The following is a 23,110-nucleotide window of genomic DNA, read 5'->3' as shown; positions in this document are numbered from 1 at the left end:
AGTGCTGACACTTTGCAATCGTTCAACAATAATTAACCAGCATTGATGGATCCCAGTTACCCTGATACCATTTCTCCATGATCACAATATCCCGGTGAAATGTTTCACCATGTTCATCATTGACAGCACCCAGATTTGCAGGGAAGAAGTCTAAATGGGAATGCAGAAAATGAATCTTTAGTGACATGTTGCACTTCATGGTTTTGTATGTTTGAAGCATGTTGTCAACCAGCAGTTGAGTGCTCCGTAGTTGGCAAGAAAATTTTCAACAACATCTTTGAATACGTTCCATGCGATTTTCTCCGGTCCCACCAGAAGTTCTTGAAATTACCTGTTTGATTTGTGGACCAACAAAAATGCCTTCCTTAATCTTGGCATCAGTTATACTGACTTAAATTATGTATTGAAATAACAAATATAGGTAACTTTAAAAAATGATGTGTGACAGGGAAATTTCATGCTGATTTTCATGATCAGTAGCCCAAAATCCATAAGGAAAACCCAAAAGTATTCAGAAAGCAAAGTCTTTGTTGTCCAGTGATATTATTATATGCCATATTAACCAAAAAATTTGTTGTTTTCAGTGATCAGAAATGTGTGAATATTATTCTGAAACAAATGTTATCATTGGTATTATTGGTTGTATATATGATATCTGCTGAGTATTCGAAGCTTCATGTAGTTAATAATTACATCTCTAAGAACTGATAGGAGTTGATGCAAAAGTAGGCAATGTGTTACAAGCAACCTTGCAGCAATCACACTGTCAAATGAAGTGAAATCTGATGGTTAGTGATCCACTTGGATTTCTCAGTAGCATTTAATTGCAACATAACACAGTAGAGCACAGTACAGGCCCTTCAGCTAACATTTAAACCTACTCCAAGAATAACTCTTCTGTTCCACATAACCTTCTATTTTGTTTCCATCCATGTGCCTAACTCAGAGTCCATTAAATATTCCAAATGTATCTGCTGCTGTCACCACTCCTGGCAGTGTGTTCCACGTACCCACCACTCTTAGCATAAAAAAAACTACCTCTGACATCCTCCCTGTGCTTTCCTCCAATCACATTAAAATTATGCTCACTTATGTTGCCATTGCTAATTGATAAAAGGCACTGGCTATCCACTCTATCATCATATACACACCTACCAAGTCACCTCTCACCCTTCTTTGGTCCAAGGAGATAAGCCCTAGCTTGTTCAACCTTTCCTCATACTCACTGTCTAATCCATGCAGCATCCTGGTAAATTTCCTCTGCACACCACACTCTCTAAAGCTTCCACGTCCTTCCTATAATGAGGTGACCAGAACTGACCACAATACTCCAAGTGTGGTCTAACCAGAGTTTTACAGAGCTGCAATGTTACCTCATAGATCTTGAACTCAGTCCACTCACTATTGAATGCCAACATGCCATACACCTTCTAATCCACCCTCTCAACATGTGTGGCAACTTTAAGGGACCTGTGGACATGTTTCCTGAGCTGTTCCTCCATAATGTTAAGAATCCTGCCATGAACTTGTACTCTGCCTTCACGCTCGACCTTCTTATATGTATCAACTCACACTTTTCCGGATTAAACTCCATCTGCCACTTCATAGCCCAGATCTGCATCCTATCTATGTCCAAATGCAACCTCCAACAACTCTGACACTGTCCATAACACCAATAACCTCAAGCCAAATAGTGTTAAAAAAAGTGTAGTGTTTTCTACTGTTTATGGAAGTAGTTGTCTTCAGATTCCCTTCTTCATCTGAGGAGCAGATATTTGCGTGAAAGCAAATATTTACAAAGTTTCTTTAATGTTCGGCTCAGTTTGGTGCCCGTAATTGTGGATTTCAAATCTGTCCATTCATCACATGAGGTGTTAGTGTTCGGCAGTGACAGGCTGAGGATTTTCTGACACCTTATATCATACCACATATTACTTTTGTTTGTCGCTAGCTGCTGATTTGCTTATGTGGCTATGAATTATGCCAAAATGAAAATTTGATAGACATGGGCAGCAGACAAGAATGATTAGTGTGTCATTGGCCAAGAAGCTGAATATGGTGGATGCTCGTAAATATTTTATGCAGTACTGTGCAAAAGTCTTAGGCACACATATATATATAGCTTTTCACAATGCTGGATTTCTCAATGTGGAGTGGAGAGCGAGTTTGTAAATCTGGTGGGAGCGTATGGTGTTGGGAGTGGTGACGGTGGACTGCTGCGGGAGCGGTGTAGGACAGGTGGCAGAGGAGTGCCAGGGGTGGGGGAAGGGTGTGTGGGTGCAGACACACTCAGCCCTGAGACAGCAGGCAAGATCATTTGATTCCAAACAATTACTTTATTGATCATTACAGAATGTTTCTCTGGTGCTTCCCACTCCCTCCCCTCTCCCTTCCACTTTTCCCAACATGATTCCCCTCTCCCTGCCCCCTTCCCACTCTCAAGGCACAAAAGAGGCCATATCAGGAGCAGGTGTATCTTCATTCAAGTATATCATATTTGTTTGTTTTTTTTGTGTGTGGCAACAGTACAGTGCAATAAATTGAATTACTATAATACTGTGCAAAGGTCTTAGGCAGCCTAGTTATATATATCGTACCTAAGACTTGGCACAGTATTGCAAGCAACAAAGTTTGGCCAAGCTTAATGAGGATACTCATTCCAGAATAATATCTCATTTTTCTGAAGTCATGGTTTTGATAACTTCAAATGTTTCATGGCAACAGAGCAACCATTGCTTTAATCGTGGACGAACTACTGTGCCAGTGCTGGATAGAGGGAGCAGTGCCGCAAGACATGAGAGACTGCAACATTGTCACAGAAGCGACTGTAACAGCTACAGGGGAATCTCCTTGCTCAGCATCGTTGGGAAGGTCTTCGCCCGCGTGGTCCTGAACAGACTGGAGAAAATAGCCGAAAGGGTATATCCCGAGTCTCAGTGTGGTTTCAGGTCAGAACGCTCCACAATCGACCTGATCTTCTCCCTTCGACAGCTACAAAAGAAATGCAGAGAGCAAAGACAACCACCCTACATCGCTTTCATTGACCTCACGAAGGCCTTCGACCTTGTGAGCAGAGACGGCCTCTTCAAGATCCTCGCCAGGATTGGTTGTCCCCTGAGGCTCCTCAGGATAGTTCAGTCATTCCACACAGACATGAAGGGCGTTGTTCAGTTTGACAGCTCTTCTTCTGCGGCCCTCAACGTCTGGTGTAAAGCAGGGCTGTGTGCTTGCCTGCAGCTTGTTCGGCATCTTCTTCACAATCATGCTGAAGCACACCTTTGGAACATCAACTGATGGTGTCTACCTCCACACCAGATCGGACGGAAGGCTGTTCAGTCTGTCCCGGCTGAGGGCGAAAACCCGTGAAGTACTCGTCAGGGACATGTTGTTTGCAGATGACGCGGCACTGGCAACACACTCTGAAGAGCAACAGCAATACCTCATGGACAGCTTCTCAAGAGCCTGCCAGGACTTCAGCTTGACCATCAACCTGAAGAAGACCAACGTGTTGGGCCAAGGCGTTGAGCACCCCCCTGCCATTACCGTCAACAACTATGAGCTGGAGGTAGTTCACGAGTTTACATACCTTGGCTCCACCCTAGTCTCTCCCTAGACCCCGGGATCAACAGATGGATTGTACGAGCAGTCTCAACATTCACCAGGCTGACAAAGAGAGTCTGGGAGAACAGAAAGCTGACGATGCACACCAAGGTTGCAGTCTACAGGGCCTGCGTCCTCAGCACACTGCTTTACGGCAGCGAGACTTGGAGCCTCTACTCCAGACAAGAGCAGCATCTCAACGCCTTCCACCTTCGCAGCCTGAGACACATCCTGGACATCAAGTGGATTGACTGAATCACCAACAATGAGGTCCTGGCCCGCGCCCAGACACCCAGCCTCTTCACCCTGCTCCAATAACACCGTCTCCGCTGGCTGGGCCACAAGCACCGCATGTCAGACGGGAGGATCCCGAAAGGTCTGCTGTACGGGGAACTGGCCTCCAGCAAGAGAGCACAAGGGCGGCTTCATCTTCGTTTCAAAGATGTCTGCAAGAGAGACATGAAGTCACTGAACATGAATGTCGAGAGGTGGGAGGACATCACAAGCGATCGCTCTCACTGGAGGCTGGAACTACGCAGAGGTCTAAAAAGGGGAGAAGAGAAGCTGAGGCTTGCTGCTGAAGAAAAGCGCACTCGTTGAAAAAACAGCACCAAGACAACACTGGAGGACAGCGCCTTCAAGTGCAGTCGCTGCAGCTGAGACTGTCACTCCCATGTGGGCCTCTACAGCCACAACAGACACTGCTCTACCAACACAGACTGAAGCTAGACTTTCCAGGCGCAGATCCATGGTCTCGCGAGACTAGTGGATGCCACCATTATCTACTGCAAACCTCAATTCCTGTTACACCCTCAACCTTTCCCTGAAATGTTGCACTCTTCTTTTGTTGCAAATATATGGTCAAGGCAGATCTTTGGGATTAGATATGTGCGGCTAGTGAGAAAGCCAGTGGCTGAAATGAATTTGTCTCAGGTTGAAAAGACCACCAAGATAAATAACTGGTTAAGGAACTCTGCAAGCAAGATTGGGAAGGTGAGGGGTGGGATCCACAAGTAATATTGTTAGAGTTGAGATCTAACATTGAAGATGAGGCTTGAGAGTGGTTTCTAATCAAAGTAGGACGATGGAGGAGGCGGTGATTATTAGATGTGGTTCGGGTGTAGGCGATGGAGAGATCAGATCCTCCATCAGCAGGCTGTAACTCAGTTACAAATGTGATTCGGGGCTTGAGAGCAGTATCAATGAGTTGGGACTGAGGCAGCTGCTTCACACTGTGAAATGACTGGTTAGCTATCCAGAGTGTTGTAAAGTGGCCCCGAAGTGGTCATTAGCACTTTTCCAGATAGTCAATTTTCAAGCATAAACAGATCCAATGCCTGTAAATCTTAAAGTGCGAATTACACATCAAAGCTGCTTTACACATGTTGATTTGTGGCCTTGGTCATTTCCAGGTCAATTAGAAGCTATTCATTCTTCAGTGGTTAACACGTCACTGGACCCCCCTTCACTGACCATAACTATCTTTCTAAAAAATGTGTATTAAAAACTGCCTGCAGCAATTATTGGCTTAATTATCATACGGCGCCAGGCAAAAGCTAAGGTTCTCTCACAGCATCGGAGTTGATTGAGCTATTTGTTTCTTTAAAGGTCCTCAGACATGTGGTCACCCAGTGCACAGTCACCTCCTAAATCCCCAGCACTTCCCACGTCTTTTTCCTCATTTCCATGGCATGAATCTGAATGTTTTTTCTGTAAATTTCAGTATTTTTCTGGGAAATTAAACTGGACATTAGCAGACATGTTTGCAACACCAAAAAGAGGACGATCTACAATTTCCAGGCATCACTAGTTTGCAGTTAAATTTGTGTGCAAAGGTTTTACATTACTTGATTGACTTGGGTACAGCCTTTGGATTTCAGAAAGGAAGGCTACCACTTTAAGAATGTAAGTTTTTAATTAAAAAAATAGTTGATGATACATTTCTCTCAGCAAGAAAGCTTATTCTTTTCATAAATTGTACACATTCAGGCAGACTTAATTTCCGGAGGGGAATCTCCTGACTAAATACTCCCTGAATTAGAAACAAAGTTAAATATATATATTCCCATGTTTTTATTTCTCAAGCAGTTGCTTTTGACAAATTGGATTAACAATGAAAGCAGTATATTGCACATCACTAAGTTTATATTACAGATCTATTCAGTATATGAAGGAATAACATTTCTGGATTTGTAACTGACATGAAAAAATCACAACAGTTTATTCCCATCTTGAAGGTGGACTGTAATGACGAATCTACTGGAAATCAACAGTGATTATTATGGCTTTCTAAACTTGTAGTGATTGCATAAAAATTAATAATCTTTCATATGGGATTTTGTCATATAGTGTTACGTACCCCGTAACTGGGTTGCCAAACCAGCAGAAATGGATCACTCAGTTGGAGTCTGGAGTACTAGAACTAAGAAAGTTTTATTAAAGAAACAAGCAACACATTAATCGAAAGGATAATAAATGCAACAGTTCAGCGATGATAAACGCACAGAATTAAGATAACAGCATCAATCAAGCTCTATCGTTGTCTAGGGGTAAATGACCAATTTGAAAATGACTCAAAGTTCAGTCCAGTTAGTAGTTCAGTTCGCAGTAATCGTTGCCATGGCGGTGGACAACGTGGGGGAAGAGAGACATAGAATAGGAACAACTCATCATTCAGCACAGCTTCACTCACAGACCGGCGGGATGGCTCACGAGCAACTTTTGGGCGGGTCCTTGGTGATGTCACCTGAGGTCACCGACTGTGACCCCTCCTCCAGATGCGGTCGATCCTCTGCAGTGAACCCGGCACCCAGGCAAGGGCGGACACACACCGGGTTCCCGCTGATCGTACCTTTCCACCCTGGTCGTTGTCTGGTACTTCTCACCCACTCGTGAGAAGCGTACCGCTTCCAGGGTCTCGTTACCTCGGGTGGCGTGTGTCTGTCTTAGCGAACCTGTCCCTTTTTATCCCCCTGCTGGGGTATCGCCTGTCCATCACTTCAAACAGTTCAGGGTTCAAAGGGGGGAGCCGCTCCAGACAGCTCTTCCTCCCACATCCCTTCATTACACATCTCCAGACGCTGCTCCATTGTTCCTTATCTCTCCTTCCCCTGAGGGCAGGTGGCAGACCAACTGCTGATGCCACTGATGCTAGCCCAGGCCAGCAAACATCTTAATTTTATGTGTATTCTCGTAACAATAGCAACTAGTCATAATCCATGACAATACCATATAAAAACCTGGCAGGCTGAACAAAATATAGCAACGTATTCACACCACTCATCTTGAAGCTGAAATCTTATTAAGAGCTTCCGTTGAAAGCTACATGTTTGGAGAGCTTTACTAATGAGCTAACTGTCTTGCAGTCAGCCCTGGATCTCGATAAAGTTTCTAAGGAGGATAAACTAACTGGCAGTATAGGTTCTGAGGTGGCTAACAGGCCAGTGTGGAAACCAGAGTCTTTTCCACTGATGGGGTGGGCAGTTTGTGAGGTGATCTGCTCCTTCCACCTTTTATGCTGGGCTTATGTGTGTTCTAGATGCCTGGTTGCAAGGCCTTCAATCAGCAACACCTGGCTGATGCATTACTTGGAATCATCAAAACTTATAAGATAGAAGGAGGCTATTGGGCATATTGTACCTGGATCGCCGAAAACAGGTCTATTTAGATCAATCCAACTTTCCATTCCTTGATCAGCAGCCTTGACAATTATGACAATTCATATCACTTACTTATGACACGTAATGAAAGTTCCTACCTCCACTACACTTCCAGGCTGTAAGTTCCAAACTTCCCCCCATTGCCTTCTGGTGAGTTTTGTCTGCTCTCCACTCCCCTCTTCTCCTTTTATCAATTAACTTAATTCTGTATTGCTGGTTGTCCATGTGATTTGCTCTTTGGCCTCCACAATTATATATTTTGTCTTTTAATTTTCCTATACTGCAAAGAAAACAACCCTTGCCTGTCCAGAATTAAAAATTTTCAGTGCTGCGAAGACCCTTGGAAATTTCTTACACCCTCTCTAGATCTATTAGATTCTTCTGTGAGCCAAATGTATGATAAATGAGTGTTGGAGATAGTATACAGTATCCCAGCATGGCTTCGTCAATGATTAATACAGTTCCAGCATGGCCTTACTGCTCTGAAATTCAGTGCCATGATTAATAAAGGCAAGACTCACATATAGTATATTAGCCACCTCATTAACCAAATCCGCAGTCCTTGAGTCAAGTGTTTTTCCATGTGCATAAGAACAGCTACAATGACAAACTTGATTGCAACAACATCACAGACACATACTGTAGCTTCAGACAACACACAGAACTTCAATTGTACAACAACAGTGGAGAGCAAAAAAAAATGGGCAAAACACGACATTACTGCAAAAACAAACAAATTCACTCAGAGACAAGTCCATAGTTGGGCAAGAGATGGTCTATAGTGCTCTGTTGTTGAGATAGGATTAGGGTTGTGCAGGTCAGTTCAAGTAAAAGACTTATTGATTATTACCCTTTGCTTTCTGACACCAAATCAATTTTGGGTCCATTTTCCAATTTACTATTTTCTCTTTGACCCCTTTAACCCAAACCTGAATCTCAGAAGTGTGAAATAATATAATTTACTTATATCATTTATCATCCTTTTAAAAAAACGTAGGATAGAGGATTTACAACTTGAATGCTGCACACGTTTCTTAATCTTCTCTCTGCCACGGCAGTGGAAGTCAAGGCCCATTAGGTTCAGGCTTTTGAAGGGAGGACTAACCATTTTCAGGCGTGCATTTAAATATTCTTTGTCTTGTTCTCATTGAGTTTCACATTTGATGTCATCGGGATGATATAGAGAGCTGAGACAATTATATGGCTCCATCCAGCTTTATGTAGCAATTCAGTGCAGTAACGATACCCATTAGTTATTTTCTCTGATGAAAAAATAATTCATCCTGTAACCAGTGTAGATCTGAAGTGTGGTATTTTGTTCACTTACACCTCCTTAACTCTTTCTTAACTCAGGTTACCTGCTGCTGAAATCTTTGATGAACCTCCAGACTTCAATATTCCAGTGCACCTCAGACTGGTTACACTTGTTCTCTCCTGTGTAAGCTAAAAGACATCCAGGATTCTGCCACCTGTACCCTATGCTTGTTTACTTACTGTGAATGCCCCCAATGTAATATTGTCACCCATTTTTCAGAATCGGAACCAGAATCAGGTTTATAATCACTGACATATGTCATGAAATTTGTTTTGCGGCAGCAATACCGTGCAGGACACAACAAGTACTATAATTGATAAAATAAAATTAAGCAGATAGTGTGAAGGAGAAATAGTGAGGTGATGTTCATGGGGTCATCGTCTGTTCAGAAATCTGATGGCAGAGGGGAAGAAGGTGTTCGCAACATGTTGAGTGTGGGTCTTCAGGCTTTTGTACCTCCTCCCCAAGGGTAGCAATGAGAAGAGGACTGGTCCTGAATGGCGATGACCCTTCATGAAGGACACTTCCTTCCTGAGGCACTGTCTTCTGAAGACGTCCTCAGTGGTGGAAGGCTTGTGCTTGGGATGGACCGGGCTGAGTGAAACCCACTGCAGCCTCTATCATTCCTGTAGACTGGAGGCTCCATACTAGGCTGTGATGCAACCAGTCAGAATTCTCTTTACTGTACATCTTTAGAAGTTTTCTAGAGTTTTTGGCCATATATCATATCTTTTCAAACTCCTGATAAAGTATAGCTGCTGGTGAGCTTCCCTCATGCTTGATCTAAAATACTGATGGCCAGGTGCTTGAAGCCACTCAGTCTATCCACTGTTGACACTTTAGTGACGACTGGTGCGTGTTCTCCCCTTCTTGAAGTACACCATCAGTTCCATGGTTCTGCTGATGCTGAGTGCAAGGTGCTTATTGCTACACTAGTCAAACAGCCAATCTATCTCTCTCCTCAATACCGTCTGAGGTTCTGCTAACAATGGTGATGTCACTGGCAAATTTATAGACGACCTTGTGCCTGCAATTTCTTTTGACTCATCTAGCTCAGCAGCTACCTTCTATCTTCTTATTATATGTTATCATATGAGGAACGTTTGATGGCTCTGGGTCTGTACTCGCTGGAATTCAGAAGGATGATGGAGGATCCCATTGAAACCTTTCGAATGTTGAAAGGCCTAGACAGAGTAGGTGTGGAAAGGATGTTTCTCATGGTGGGAGAGTCTAGGACAAGAGGGCACAGCCTCAGGATAGAGAGCACCCTTTCAAAACAGAGATGCGGAGTAATTCCTTTAGCTAAAGGGTGGTGAATTTGTGGAATTTGTTGCCACATGCAGCTGTGGAGGCCAGGTCGTTGGGTGTATTAAAGGCAGAGATTGATAGGTTCTTGATTGGACATGGCATCAAAGGTTATGGGGAGAAGGCCAGGAACTGGGGTTGAGGAGGAGATAGAAAAAAGGATCAGTCATGATTGAATAGCAGAGCAGACAAGATGGGCCAGACGGCCTAATTCTGCTCCTGTGTCTTGTGGTCTTATGGTCTTCTCCATTTCTGGATTCTTGATAATCCACAAATTTAATTTGATGTTATGCTGTGTTCTAGGCCTCATTGCCCCTCTCTGCTGCATTACTTCCCTTTCCTCATTTGTGAGCCTCCTACAACCTCCTTTTTGACCAATCTGTTGTTATCTCCTGAAATGCTTCACCTGATAATGGTCCTGCCAATCACTCTCGCAGTATTAAAGGCACTGTGAAAGTGCAAGCTGTTTTCGCTCTTTATCCATTTAGAAAAGGAAGCAATAATTTGTTTTAACGTAATGCTCTTCATGTTTACAACACATCACAGTTCACACTCAGTGGGACGCTTTAGATGTCTGATCATTATTTCGGAGGCAAAAAGGCCAAACAATTTCTGCACAGCATATATTGTAAGCAAAAGCTGAGGTGGTTGTATGCCTGTCATTTTTAATGTAGTTTGCTGTAACCTGCTATCCAAAGGATTATAATTCATCTCATCAGTTGGAGCATGACTGTGCATCTTGAAAAGAAATGAAAAACATACCTTCAGTTTGATACTCTGATAATTATTTTATCATAAGTTTTGTTAATTGTTGGTGATGATTCACATTCCTTGATGAGAACAAGCAACCTGTAATCACTAAAAGTGCAAGGCAAGTCTGTGGGGGTGGGGGAGGAGAGGGACGTGAAACTATATGTTGCAATGACATAGATAGTGTTTGGAGAGCCTTGGCGTAAGACCAGTTGAGATAACATTTTGTTTCTGTGCTGTCAGTGCAATCTGACTATGATGTTATCCTAAACAACAGGAATTCTGCAGATGCTGGAAATTCAAGCAACACACATCAAAGTTGCTGGTGAACGCAGCAGGCCAAGGAGCATCTGTGGGAAGAGGTGCAGTCGATGTTTCAGGCCGAGACCCTTCGTCAGGACTAACTGAAGGAAGAGTGAGTAAGGGATTTGAAAGTGGGAGGGGGAGGGGGAGATCCAAAATGATAGGAGAAGACAGGAGGGGGAGGGATGGAGCCAAGAGCTGGACAGGTGATAGGCAAAAGGGGATACGAGAGGATCATGGGACAGGAGGTCCGGGAAGAAAGACACGGGGGAGGGGGTGACCCAGAGGATGGTCAAGAGGTATATTCAGAGGGACAGAGGGAGAAAAAGGAGAGTGAGAGAAAGAATGTGTGCATAAAAATGAGTAACAGATGGGGTACGAGGGGGAGGTGGGGCCTTAGCGGAAGTTAGAGAAGTCGATGTTCATGCCATCAGGTTGGAGGCTACCCAGACGGAATATAAGGTGTTGTTCCTCCAACCTGAGTGTGGCTTCATCTTTACAGTAGAGGAGGCCGTGGATAGACATGTCAGAATGGGAATGGGATGTGGAATTAAAATGTGTGGCCACTGGGAGATCGTGCTTTCTCTGGCGGACAGAGCGTAGATGTTCAGCAAAGCGGTCTCCCAGTCTGCGTCGGGTCTCGCCAATATATAAAAGGCCACATCGGGAGCACCGGACGCAGTATATCACCCCAGTCGACTCACAGGTGAAGTGTTGCCTCACCTGGAGGGACTGTTTGGGGCCCTGAATGGTGGTAAGGGAGGATGTGTAAGGGCATGTGTAGCACTTGTTCTGCTTACACGGATAAGTGCCAGGAGGGAGATCAGTGGGGAGGGATGGGGGGGACGAATGGACAAGGGAGTTGTGTAGGGAGCGATCTCTGCGGAATGCAGAGAGAGGTGGGGAGGGAAAGAGTCCAACATATTATTCTCCGTAACTTCCGCCACCTCCAACGGGATCCCACCACTAAGCACATCTTTCCCTCCCCCCATCTCTCTGCATTCCGCAGGGATCGCTCCCTACACAACTCCCTTGTCCATTCGTCCTCCCCATCCCTCCCCACTGATCTCCCTCCTGGCACTTATCCGTGTAAGCGGAACAAGTGCTACACATGCCCTTACACTTCCTCCCTTACCACCATTCAGGGCCCCAAACAGTCCTTCCAGGTGAGGCATCACTTCACCTGTGAGTCAGCTGGGGTGATATACTGCGTCCGGTGCTCCCGATGTGGCCTTTTATATATTGGCGAGACCCGACGCAGACTGGGAGACCGCTTTGCTGAACACCTACGCTCTGTCCACCAGAGAAAGCAGGATCTCCCAGTGGCCACACATTTTAATTCCACATCCCATTCCCATTCTGACATGTCTATCCACGGCCTCCTCTACTGTAAAGATGAAGCCACACTCAGGTTGGAGGAACAACACCTTATATTCCGTCTGGGTAGCCTCCAACCTGATGGCATGAACATCGACTTCTCTAACTTCCGCTAAGGCCCCACCTCCCCCTCGTACCCCATCTGTTACTCATTTTTATACACACATTCTTTCTCTCACTCTCCTTTTTCTCCCTCTGTCCCTCTGAATATACCTCTTGCCCATCCTCTGGGTCAACCCCCCCTCCTTGTCTTTCTTCCCGGACCTCCTGTCCCATGATCCTCTCGTATCCCCTTTTGCCTATCACCTGTCCAGCTCTCGGCTCTATTTCTCCCCCTCCTGTCTTCTCCTATCATTTTGGATCTCCCCCTCCCCCTCCAACTTTCAAATCCCTTACTCACTCTTCCTTCAGTTAGTCCTGACGAAGGGTCTCGGCCTGAAACGTCGACTGCACCTCTTCCTACAGATGCTGCTTGGCCATGATGTTATCTTACACATTTTGGAAAATAAATAACATACCAAAAACCAACTAAGAGATTTATTAATGCATTCCACTGCCTTTGGGTGCCTTATATTTCATGTAGCTTTTAAAGAAATACCTGTAATAGACAACGTCCCAAAATGTATGTGAAATATAATATTAAAGTAAAACTGGGATTTGAGGTCTAATCATCTTCAAAGAGAATGCAGTGAAGATGAGAGAATGACTTCGTGGAAATTCAGCCTTCAACCTGCACAATGGTGTTGACAGTGCATTGAATTCTGCCTGTGAAATGCAAATCCCATTTTTCTCAATAGAACTGAGTTTTAGATGGAGATTCCAAAATACTGTAATTAATTTAGAGTAAGTTTAGCACAACAAATTCAGAATGAATTTCTTGGTGGACGTAGTTCCATATTATTTTCAAAGCACATAACCTGATAAGAGGATCTGGTCAGATTATAAGAACTTCTACTATATTCTTATATATAAATGTATTTATATTTATTTACAGATACTATATTATGTTTATTTTTATATATATTTATGGAGGTCCATGAGCCAGACCTCATTAGGGGAACAGAGGTGGACAGGGTCAGTAGTTTTAAATTCCTTGGCATTAACGTATCAGGGCATTGCTCCTGGGATCAGCATGTAAGTGTCGTCACAAAGATAGCACAACAGCACCTCTACTTTCTTAAAAGTTTGTATAGCTTTGGCTTGTCACTAAAAAATTTGACGAACTTCTATAGATGCACAGTAGAGAATATCCTAACTGGTTGCATCATGGCTTGGTGTAGAGACATGGATGCCCAGGAACAGAAAAAGCTACAGAAAGTGTTGATGCAGCCCAGTCCATCACAGGAAAAGTCGTCCCACCATTGAGCACATTTACATGGAGCACTGCCACAAGAAACCAAAGACCCTCACCATACAGATCGTACCCTCTTCTTGCTACTGCCATCTGTGACCGAGAGACTCACTTTCAAGGACTCTTTATAACTTATGTTTTCAGTATAATTTTATTTGCACAGTTTGCCTTCTTTTGCATTATAGTTTGTAAGTCTTTGTTTATGTATAATTTTTCATTAAATTCTGTTCTATTTTTTCCTGTAAATGTCTGCAAGAAAATTCATCTCGAAGTTATAGAGTTTGAGTAATGTTGAATGCATTGAAAATTGGTTGTTGGACAGAAAAATTGGTTGTTAGAGGCTATTTGAGACACATGCCATTGGGAGCATTTAATAGGTAGTGGGTGCTTTGTCCCCATTACCATCCCCCAGCTGTAGCAACTTTAAGGACTCAATATGTATTGTGTTAACTAGTGATTTCATTAGGTGCATTCCTGACACAGGAATAAGATCAACTGCACTATTTTGTTAGTGACCTAAAGTGCCCAGTCCAACTTCATGATGGGCACAGCTTTACTCAGTAAAGATTGGTAAAGTGATCAGCACCTATTAAAAAGGATTTAAACATATTATTACAATGTGAAAACAATGATAACATACGCAAACCAATTTTTTAGGTTCTTTTTTAAGAAACCAGTCAAAGTCACAAATGCAGAATGCTTTTCAGTTTCAGTGTGAACTTTCAAAGCTGCAAGCTAAGGTATCAGAATTATGGTGCTCTCAGTTAAGTGTTGGATTTTTTACACAGAACAGTCAGGCTACAGAATGCCATTGAACTTGTGATTTATTTTACTCTTCTCAGTAAACCTGATATGTTCTCTGTAGTTTGCTGAATATTATTAATCTATCAGAAAGTTTCTAGCCTTGTGAAACATGATCTACATATTTGTATGATTCCCCCATCTCATTCTGAATAGCTGAAGAGTGAACATGTTTTTATATATTCCATCATATTAGAAGACAAGTATATTTCCTTCCATGTGCCCCTTGACTTAGGCTGCTCTTGTGTTTATATCTGTTTCTGGTCACATCTTCAAGATAACTTAATAAACTGCTTAATTGGCTCTGTGTATTTTGTCACACCACCTTGCCTGATACACTTTGAGTCAAGTGGACACTAGTAGGATATGAGGCATTTTGCGGCAAGAACTAAGTAAATCTCAACTCAGTCTCTAGTGCCCAAAGGACTAGCCTGTTGTTGATTAAGATGCTGAGTGCTCTCAAAATCCCCAAGTTGTCCTTAAATTTACATATATTACATAACAAATATTCTGGAACATTGCATACGTATTGCATTGGCTGAGGACTCTTATCTAAGAAATGTATTTGATTTTGAAGTTACTAAAGTATGGAGAAAGGAGGAGATTCAGGTTTTGTTTCCTTCAAAGTTGAGAGTTATTTAATGCTTCAGCCCAGAATTGTGTATTCTCTTTCCCATGAAAACTAAGACTTTCTTCTTACTTTACATTTATTATGACACTGGTATACCCAAAACTGTCCTTCAGTGCTCGTAGCAGCCAGGTTATTTGTTCAAAGCATTTCTTGACATCGCTGGCCTCCCTGTCAAAAAGCTGATCTGAATTTCAAATTGAACAGTTTTAGGGTAGGTCGTAAATATGGAACTGGAGAAGGTGGAGGCTGGTGCTTGGTGGTGTTGAATATAAAGATAGTTTTACAGGGCCCTGAATCACAGGGGGAAACTTACATGCAACTAGTGGACATGAGAAAAGGGGAAGCAGTGAGTCCCTGATGTTCACTTACACTAACTGTATGGGAAGGCTTCCTTGTCCCATGAGGGTTTGTCAACATTATCTCATTGTTTCAAAGTGGACATTAAATATTTATTAATCTATTTCAAGTCAATCCTCTGAGCAGTAATCACATGGCAAGAAACCAAGTTTCCTGACAGAAAATGCAGTCTGTTGAAAGTTGACCTTATAACTCATCAATAAAGCAGAACATGGGTAATTGATTACTAATCGGCATATAAACACATTAAAATACATATTTTCCAGTGTCCACAGCAATAAATGCAGCAGCTAATGAACTGAGGATAGATGTCAAAACAGTTGTCAATGTAATTTCCAGCTATTTGCACAAGTATAGTTCCTGGGTGTGATTAAAGGCAGAATTACCCAGTTATTTTCATTCCAGACCAGGAAGCACCCAGGTTCTTTTTTATTAAACTGTAGTCAAATATTGAGCAGTTTGTATCATTTAAAAGTGAAATGAAATATATTGTGTTTGATGGCAGAATTTGACTTAATTGGAAGAATTTTCTGAGTTTAATGAAAGGACCTTTTTGATATGATGATATCAGTGAATAAGGAAATTGTAATTGGTATGGTGTTTGATAAAGGACTGGATGAGAGAAACTTGTCATCAAAACTGTTTGCATAGTGGCCAGTATCAGCATGGATAGAAAATCAGCAAAGTATGAGGAAGCAGAGTAATAGTGAATGGTCATTTATCAGACAAGGAGAAAGTATAGAATGGTACTTCCCAGACATTAATTCCAGCACCATTGTTTTTTTTTCTAATAACATATTAATAACTTAGACATGGATCTATGTATGCAATAATTTCCAAATCTGCAGATGATGCAAAATTTGGAAGGAGTTCACTATGAGAAAGAGGAGAGTAACAGATTGCAAAAGGCTATTGATAGGCTACTTGAATAGATGAATATGTACTAGATTATATTTAACGTAGAAAGGTGTGGTATTGTACCCTCAGTGGCCATTTCATTAGATACACTTTTTCCCCTCATTAATGCAAATAATGAATCAGCCAATCATGTCAGCAGCTCGATGCATAAAAGCACGCAGACATAGTCAAGAGGTTCAGATGTTGTTCAGCTCAAACATCAGAATGGGGAAGAAATGTGATCTAAGTGACCTTGACCTTGGAATGATTATCAAACAGGGTGGTTTGAGTTTATCAGAAACTGCTGATCTCCGAGAACTTTCACTCACAACAGCCTCTAGGGTTCACAGAGACTGGTGCAACAAACAGACAGTATTGGGTGAACAGCAGTTCTGTCGGCAAAAATGCCTTGTTACTGAGAGAAGTCAGTTCAGAGTGGCCCGAATGGTGCAAGCTGACGGGAAGATGACGATAACTCACATAACCACACATTACAACAGGGGTGTGCCGAAGAGCATCTCTGACCACACAACACATCGAACCTTGAAGTGGATGGGCGACAGCAGCAGAAGACCATGAACATACACTCAGTGGGCAATTTATTAGGTACAGGAGGTATCTAATAAGGTGACCACTCAGTGTATACCAGTAGAAAGATCAATGGGAATCAATATAAACTAGAAGAAACAATTTTCAAGAGCAAACACACAGAGAGAACAGGGGCCATAAGGATGTAGATCATTAAAATTAGACATTGATGGGGAGGGAGGCAGGCAGTTGATAAAGCAGTTATAAAAGCATATTATGTTGTACTTTGTAGGATGATTAGTGGCATAACATTCAAAACCAAGGGATTCATGACCAACTTTTGTGGGCCTCTGGTCAGCCACAACTAAAGTACTATGCCCATTGCTGATTATCACACTTTGGAAGACCTCGGGATAGATGCAAAAGAAATTTGCCGAAACATTCTAGGGTAAGTAAGTATTTAGTTAAATCAGCGGGGAGGGGAAGTTGTTGTTCTTGCGAAACAGCGGAGGCTGAGGAGGGATTTGTTAGAGCCAATTCATAAAGACAGTGATCTCAGTAGCAAAAGGGACAACAAGCAGAGGACGGTGAATGAAGGTGATTGGCAAAGTGACATGAACAAAAAAACAAGTGGTAAAACTACTAAGTTACTGGAGTAATGGTGGCAAATTTGATTGTGGAACTTGAGGGATCTAGATAAGTACTATAATGTGAGTAAGATTTGAGAAGTGGGATTACCTGGATTGGATTTAGTCAACATGGACTCAAAGGCAGTAATCTTTTTGCACTTGTGTACATTTTCACTGTTACTTCACCATTAGTGTCTGGGTAAAATGATGCCATAAAAAAATCTTCTGCGCCATTCAAGTTCTCAGTGGTGATCACAGTCCGGAGAAGCGAAGTACTTGACGAATGAACTCTTCTTGACTTCTAGCTGGGTACAGGTATAAATTTTGACCGATGTTTCAATGACAAACTCTGCCATCTTTATCAGGGATGATGCCTGGGCACACCTAGTCTGGTCGTATTTATACCCCGTAGTCCATCCTCCTGATTGGTCAGTTCTCATCCAATTAGGTTTTTGCTGTCCTATCTTGTTTACAATTGAATTTTTAGATTTTTTTTAGGTTATGAGGACAGTCAGTCCTCGTTTATTGTCATTTAGAAATGCATGCATTAAAAATGATACAATGTTCCTCCAGAAAGATATCACAGAAACACAGGACAAACCAAGACTAAAACTGACAAAACCTCACAATTTTTACATATAGTTACAACAGTGCAAAGCAATATCGTAATTTGATAAAGAGCAGACCATGGGCACGGTAAAAAAAAAGTCTCAAGTCCCGATGGCCCCATCATCTCACGCAGACGGAGGCGCCGCAAACTTGCCGATGCATTGGAAGCACTTGACCGCAGCCGACTCTGAGTCCGTCCGTAAACTTCGAGCCTCCGACCAGCCCTCCGACACCAAGCACCATCTCTGTCCGAGCGCTTCAACCCCACCCCGGCCGCTGAGCAACAAGCAAAGCCGAGGACTCAGGGCCTTCCCCTCCGGAGATTCTTGATCAAACAGTAGCAGCGGCAGCGAAACAGGCACTTCAGAAGTTTCACCAGATGTTCCTCCGTACTCTCATATCTGTCTCCATCAAATCAGGATTGTGCACAGCACCCTTCTTGACAGATAACAGATATCATTCACCGGAGTGGCCACTGCAAGCTGCGTCGTTCCGCCATCTTCTCCTCCCTCGATTTTAGTTCTCGCTGGTGTGAGATTTTTGTTTTTGTTTAAATTATTTTCCTCTAGTTTTATTTTAATGACTTCCTTCACCAGGCAGACCCAAAAGTGACTGGCACGGCACTGTAGTTTTGTGCCATCAAAATTAATCCTATGGCCATTGCAAATGCAGTGTTCTGCTACCACTGATTTCTTTGGGTAACCCAAACGGATACACCTACTGTGCTCCTTGATGTGGGTTTCCACGGTGTGTCCTGTCTGGCCGACATACGCTGCTCCACATTCACAGGGAATCCTGTAAACATCAGCCATGAGGAAATAAGACGATTACGCACAACATTCCTGCAGTATGGCTACAAGGTGAAGGAAATCAATCAGGCTCTTAAAAGGGCCAGTGGAAAAAGCAGGAAACCTAATAACGAGGAGGAACCCATTGCCGTTATCTGTATTCCCTATATTTCCCTTGTTTCTGGAAAGATTGCCAGGATCCTGAAGAAATACAACCACAAACCTGTAAGGAAGCTCAAATCGCAGTTTATACGAGTCAAAGATGACCTGGGACTCAGGATTATCTGGCATTTACAGGATTCCCTTTTCTCATATACTCTTTTAACTACTGTAAATCTGATACATCTGACTTTAGCTTCTCCTTCTCAGACCTCAGGGTGAATTCAAACATGTTATGATCACTTCCCCCTAGGGGTTTTTTAACCTAAACTCTCTAATCAATTATGGTTCATTGCACAACACGGCCACAATCGGGGCCACTTCTGTGATGAATATCTGTTATCCGTCAAGTAGGGGACTGTGCACAAACCTGATTTGATGGAGGCAGACGTGAGAACACAGTGGAACATCTGGAAAACTTCTGAAATGCCGCTTTGCTGCCGCTGCTACTGTGTGGAAACCGGAATCTCAGGAGCTGAAGGCCCCGAAATCATCGGCTTTGCGTGTTTCTGCGGCCAGGGAGAGGTCGAAGGCCCTCGGGAGGCTGTATCGGAGAGGCTGCTCGGAAGCTCGGAGTTTTTGGACGGATGGACTCAGTGTCAGCTGTGGTTGGTTGTTTCCAAGGCATCGGCAAGTTGACGGTACCTGGAGGTTTATGGCAGGGAGTTTCTCCTTTTTGCCGCCTGCTATCGGGGACTCGGGAGTCGATCGACTTGGGACTTTAAGATTTTTTTTACTGTGCCCATGGTCTGTTCTTTATCAAATTATGGTATTGCTTTGCACTGCTGTAACTATATGTTATAATTATGTGGTTCTGTCAGTGTTCGTCTTGGTCTGTCCTGTTTTCTGTGATATCACTCCGCAGAAACATTGTGTCATTTCTTAATGTATGTATGCATTTCTAAATGACAATAAAAGAGGACTGTGTTCTCATAATCTAATCTAAAAAAAACACCCAATCCAGAATAGTTTATCTCCTGGGCAGACTCAACCACAGGCTGCTCTAAAAAGCCATCTCATAGGCACACTAGGAATTTTCCCTCCTGGAACCCAGCACCAACCTTATTTTCCCAATCTACCTGCATATTAAAATCCCCCATTACTATTGCAACTTTGCCTTTTTGGCATGCATTTTCTATCTCCCATTGTAATTTGTAGGCCACATCCTTACTACTGTTTGGGAGTCTGTATACAACTCCCATCTGGGTCTTTTTACTCTTGCAGTGTCTTAGCTCTATTCACAATGATTCAACACTTTCAGACTCTATGTCGCCTCTTTCTAATGATTTGATTTAATTTTTAACCAACAGAGCAATGCTGCCCCTCCTGCCTTCTTGCCTGTCCTTTCCATACAATGTGTAGATCCTTGGACATTAAGCTCCCAGCTATAATCCTCTTTCAGCCATTAAAGGATGGAATGTAAATGGTGACTTGATTTTTGCCACAGAATTGTTGGACTAAATAGCCCATTTCCATGACTCTATGACAATTCCAGCCAGTTATCTTTTCAACAATAATAAGAACTAAAATAGTGTTGCTGGGATAATCTGTGTCAGTTTATACTGGTACCTGAATTTTGCGTTTGCATGTCCTGCAAGTTTATGCACACTAATCACATTGCTGCTCTCATTAGCACTTGTGAAGTGAGTGTGAGCACTTTCATATTTGCCGAAACTGAGCAGTGCTCAAAGAAGTCATGCCTGCACCTCTTAAATAGGAAGAGATTGTTGAGTGCGGCCAACAGTGGAAGTTTTGTTCAATATCGAAAAGAATATCACAGAAGAAATAGGGTTATACATTCAAGACCGTCTTGGAAATCCTCAATGGCCAAGACTAAGCACTGGTAGGATAAGATGATGCTCTGAGGACCTAGTGCTAAGTAAAAATAAAGTGAAGTTACGTATAAGGTCAAGTTAAGTGTAGATAGCAGCATGTCTCATCTGCCATACGCACAACTGCGTTCACGCACACACAATTCACCCAACACCTGGACACACAGATCTGACACTTAGGAGTTCTCAAACCTAGCAGCCATTTCACATATAGAGATGTTTTTATGCAGAAGAACGTAACAAATAGGAGCAAGAATAAGCTATTCAGCTCTTGTATATTCTGTCAATGAATAAAGTTACCTTTTACATCAAAGCTACTTCCCTGCACTAACCTCATAACCCTTGATTACTTTAATATCCAACAGCCTATCAATTCCTTTCTCAATATACTCCGTGACTGAATCTCCACAATCTTTTTGATAGAGAAATATAAATATTCACCAACATCTGGGTGAAGAAGTTACTTCTCATCTCCATCCTGAGTAGCTGATGCTTTGGAAAGAGAATGTGATCCCTGGTTGTAGAAACGCAAGTTATGGGAAACATCAATCCTGCATCAAAGACTTAAAGTAGTTCAAAGATGTCAGCTCCAGGAATAGATTGGAGGGAGCTTCTTTAATGTTCAATCAACTGGAGGACAAGGTTCTGGCAACTAAAATCCAAGTGTCAGTGGTAGATCAGAGGTTGTTGTGGATGATAGAATGCTCATTTCCTTTCCTCTTTCTCAGATCACACCTTCCACTTATCTCAAAATCTCTTCTGCCTGATAATATACAGATGGTTCAAGTGAGTCCCCTCACCTGCCCCAACTGCTCACTGCACATGTCCTTTGTTCATTTTACATACACAAGATATAACAGGTACTAGCTGATGAGAACCAAGATTCAAAGGAGAATATCAAATCAAGTCAAGTTTATTGTCGTTCAACTATATACATGTATACCATCAAACAAGACCAGGGTTGTAAAGCACAGTAGTACACATAACACACAGTAACTTAGGAAGGTAAGATCTAAGTCTACAGATGACTTTCTCATAGATAACTAAGTAAAGTGGAGGAGGGAGGAGAAGATGGCGGCGTGACGCAGCACGCGCGGCCGTTCCGAATGAATATCGATATGTGTAACTAGGGGTGCCATGCACAATCCGGATTTGATGGGGACAGCCATGAAGCGCAGAGGAACACCTGGAGAAACTTCTGAAATGCCTGCTTCGCTGCCACTGCTACTGTGCGGTCGAGAATCTCCGGAGGGGAAGGCCCCAAATCCTCGGCTTTGCGTATCGCCTGTTGCCGGGGCCGGGGTCGAAACGCTCGGCAGAGATGGTGCTCGGTGCTCGGTGTCGGAGAGCTGGTTGGAGGCTCGGAGTTTTTCGGACGGACTCGGAGTCGGACTGTGGTCGGATGCTTCCAGGATGCTGCATCGGCAAGTTGGCGGCGCTGGAGGTTTACTGTCTGCGTGAAATGATGGGACTTTCGAGAGACTTTGAGACTTTTACCGTGCCATGGTCTTTTCTTATCAAATTATGGTATTACTTTGCACTGTTGTAACTATATGTTATAATTACGTGGTTTTTGTTAGTTTTTAAGTCGATTTGTCATGTGTTTTCGTGATATCACTCTGGAAAAACATTTTTATCATTTCTTAATGCATGCATTACTAAATGACAATAAAAGGGTACTGTGTGTCCTCATAACCATAAATCGTAAGTGTGTAAACTAAATATTGTAGGGTACAGTACAAATTATCTAGTGACACTTCAAATGCGATGTGGCAAGCAGTTCAGAAGCCTAATGGCCTGAGGGAAGAAGCTGCTTCCCATCTTGACCGTTTTTGTCTTTATGCATCGGAGTCTCCAGCCTGATGGTAGAATGTCAGTGCTGGATATGTCATCACTACTCCTGCACATCAACTCAGATCCCAAAACTTTGAATATAAGAGAAAGTACCTTCAAAATATCACATATTAATCATCTTATGATAAAGATTAGTCTCTGTCTGCCTACTAGGATAACTTACATACCCACTTCCTGGAAGGTGTGGTTATGCATTAGTTCTGTGCTAGAAGATATGCAAGGAGCTTTAATGAAGACACAAGAGACTGCAAATACTTAAATCTGGAGCAAAAATAAAACAAGCCGTTGGAGGAACTCAGAAGGTCAGGCATCGTCTGTGAAGGAAAGTAGACAGTTGAAGTTTCAAGTTTGGATCCTTCATCTGG

The 23,110-nt window shown here is 42.8% G+C and overlaps 1 protein-coding gene across 2 annotated transcripts in view; it reads left to right on the top strand.

Moving 5' to 3' along the window:
* The window catches only part of ksr2 (kinase suppressor of ras 2), a 376,394-nt gene that overhangs the window by 312,877 nt on the left and 40,407 nt on the right, over window positions 1-23,110 (top strand). The window lies entirely within an intron of this gene.

The sequence above is a fragment of the Mobula hypostoma genome, chromosome 27 (assembly GCF_963921235.1).
Source record: "Mobula hypostoma chromosome 27, sMobHyp1.1, whole genome shotgun sequence".
Lineage (NCBI taxonomy): Eukaryota > Metazoa > Chordata > Chondrichthyes > Myliobatiformes > Myliobatidae > Mobula > Mobula hypostoma.
Note: the sequence above shows the minus strand (reverse complement) of the source record. Positions and strands in the feature narration are given on the sequence as shown.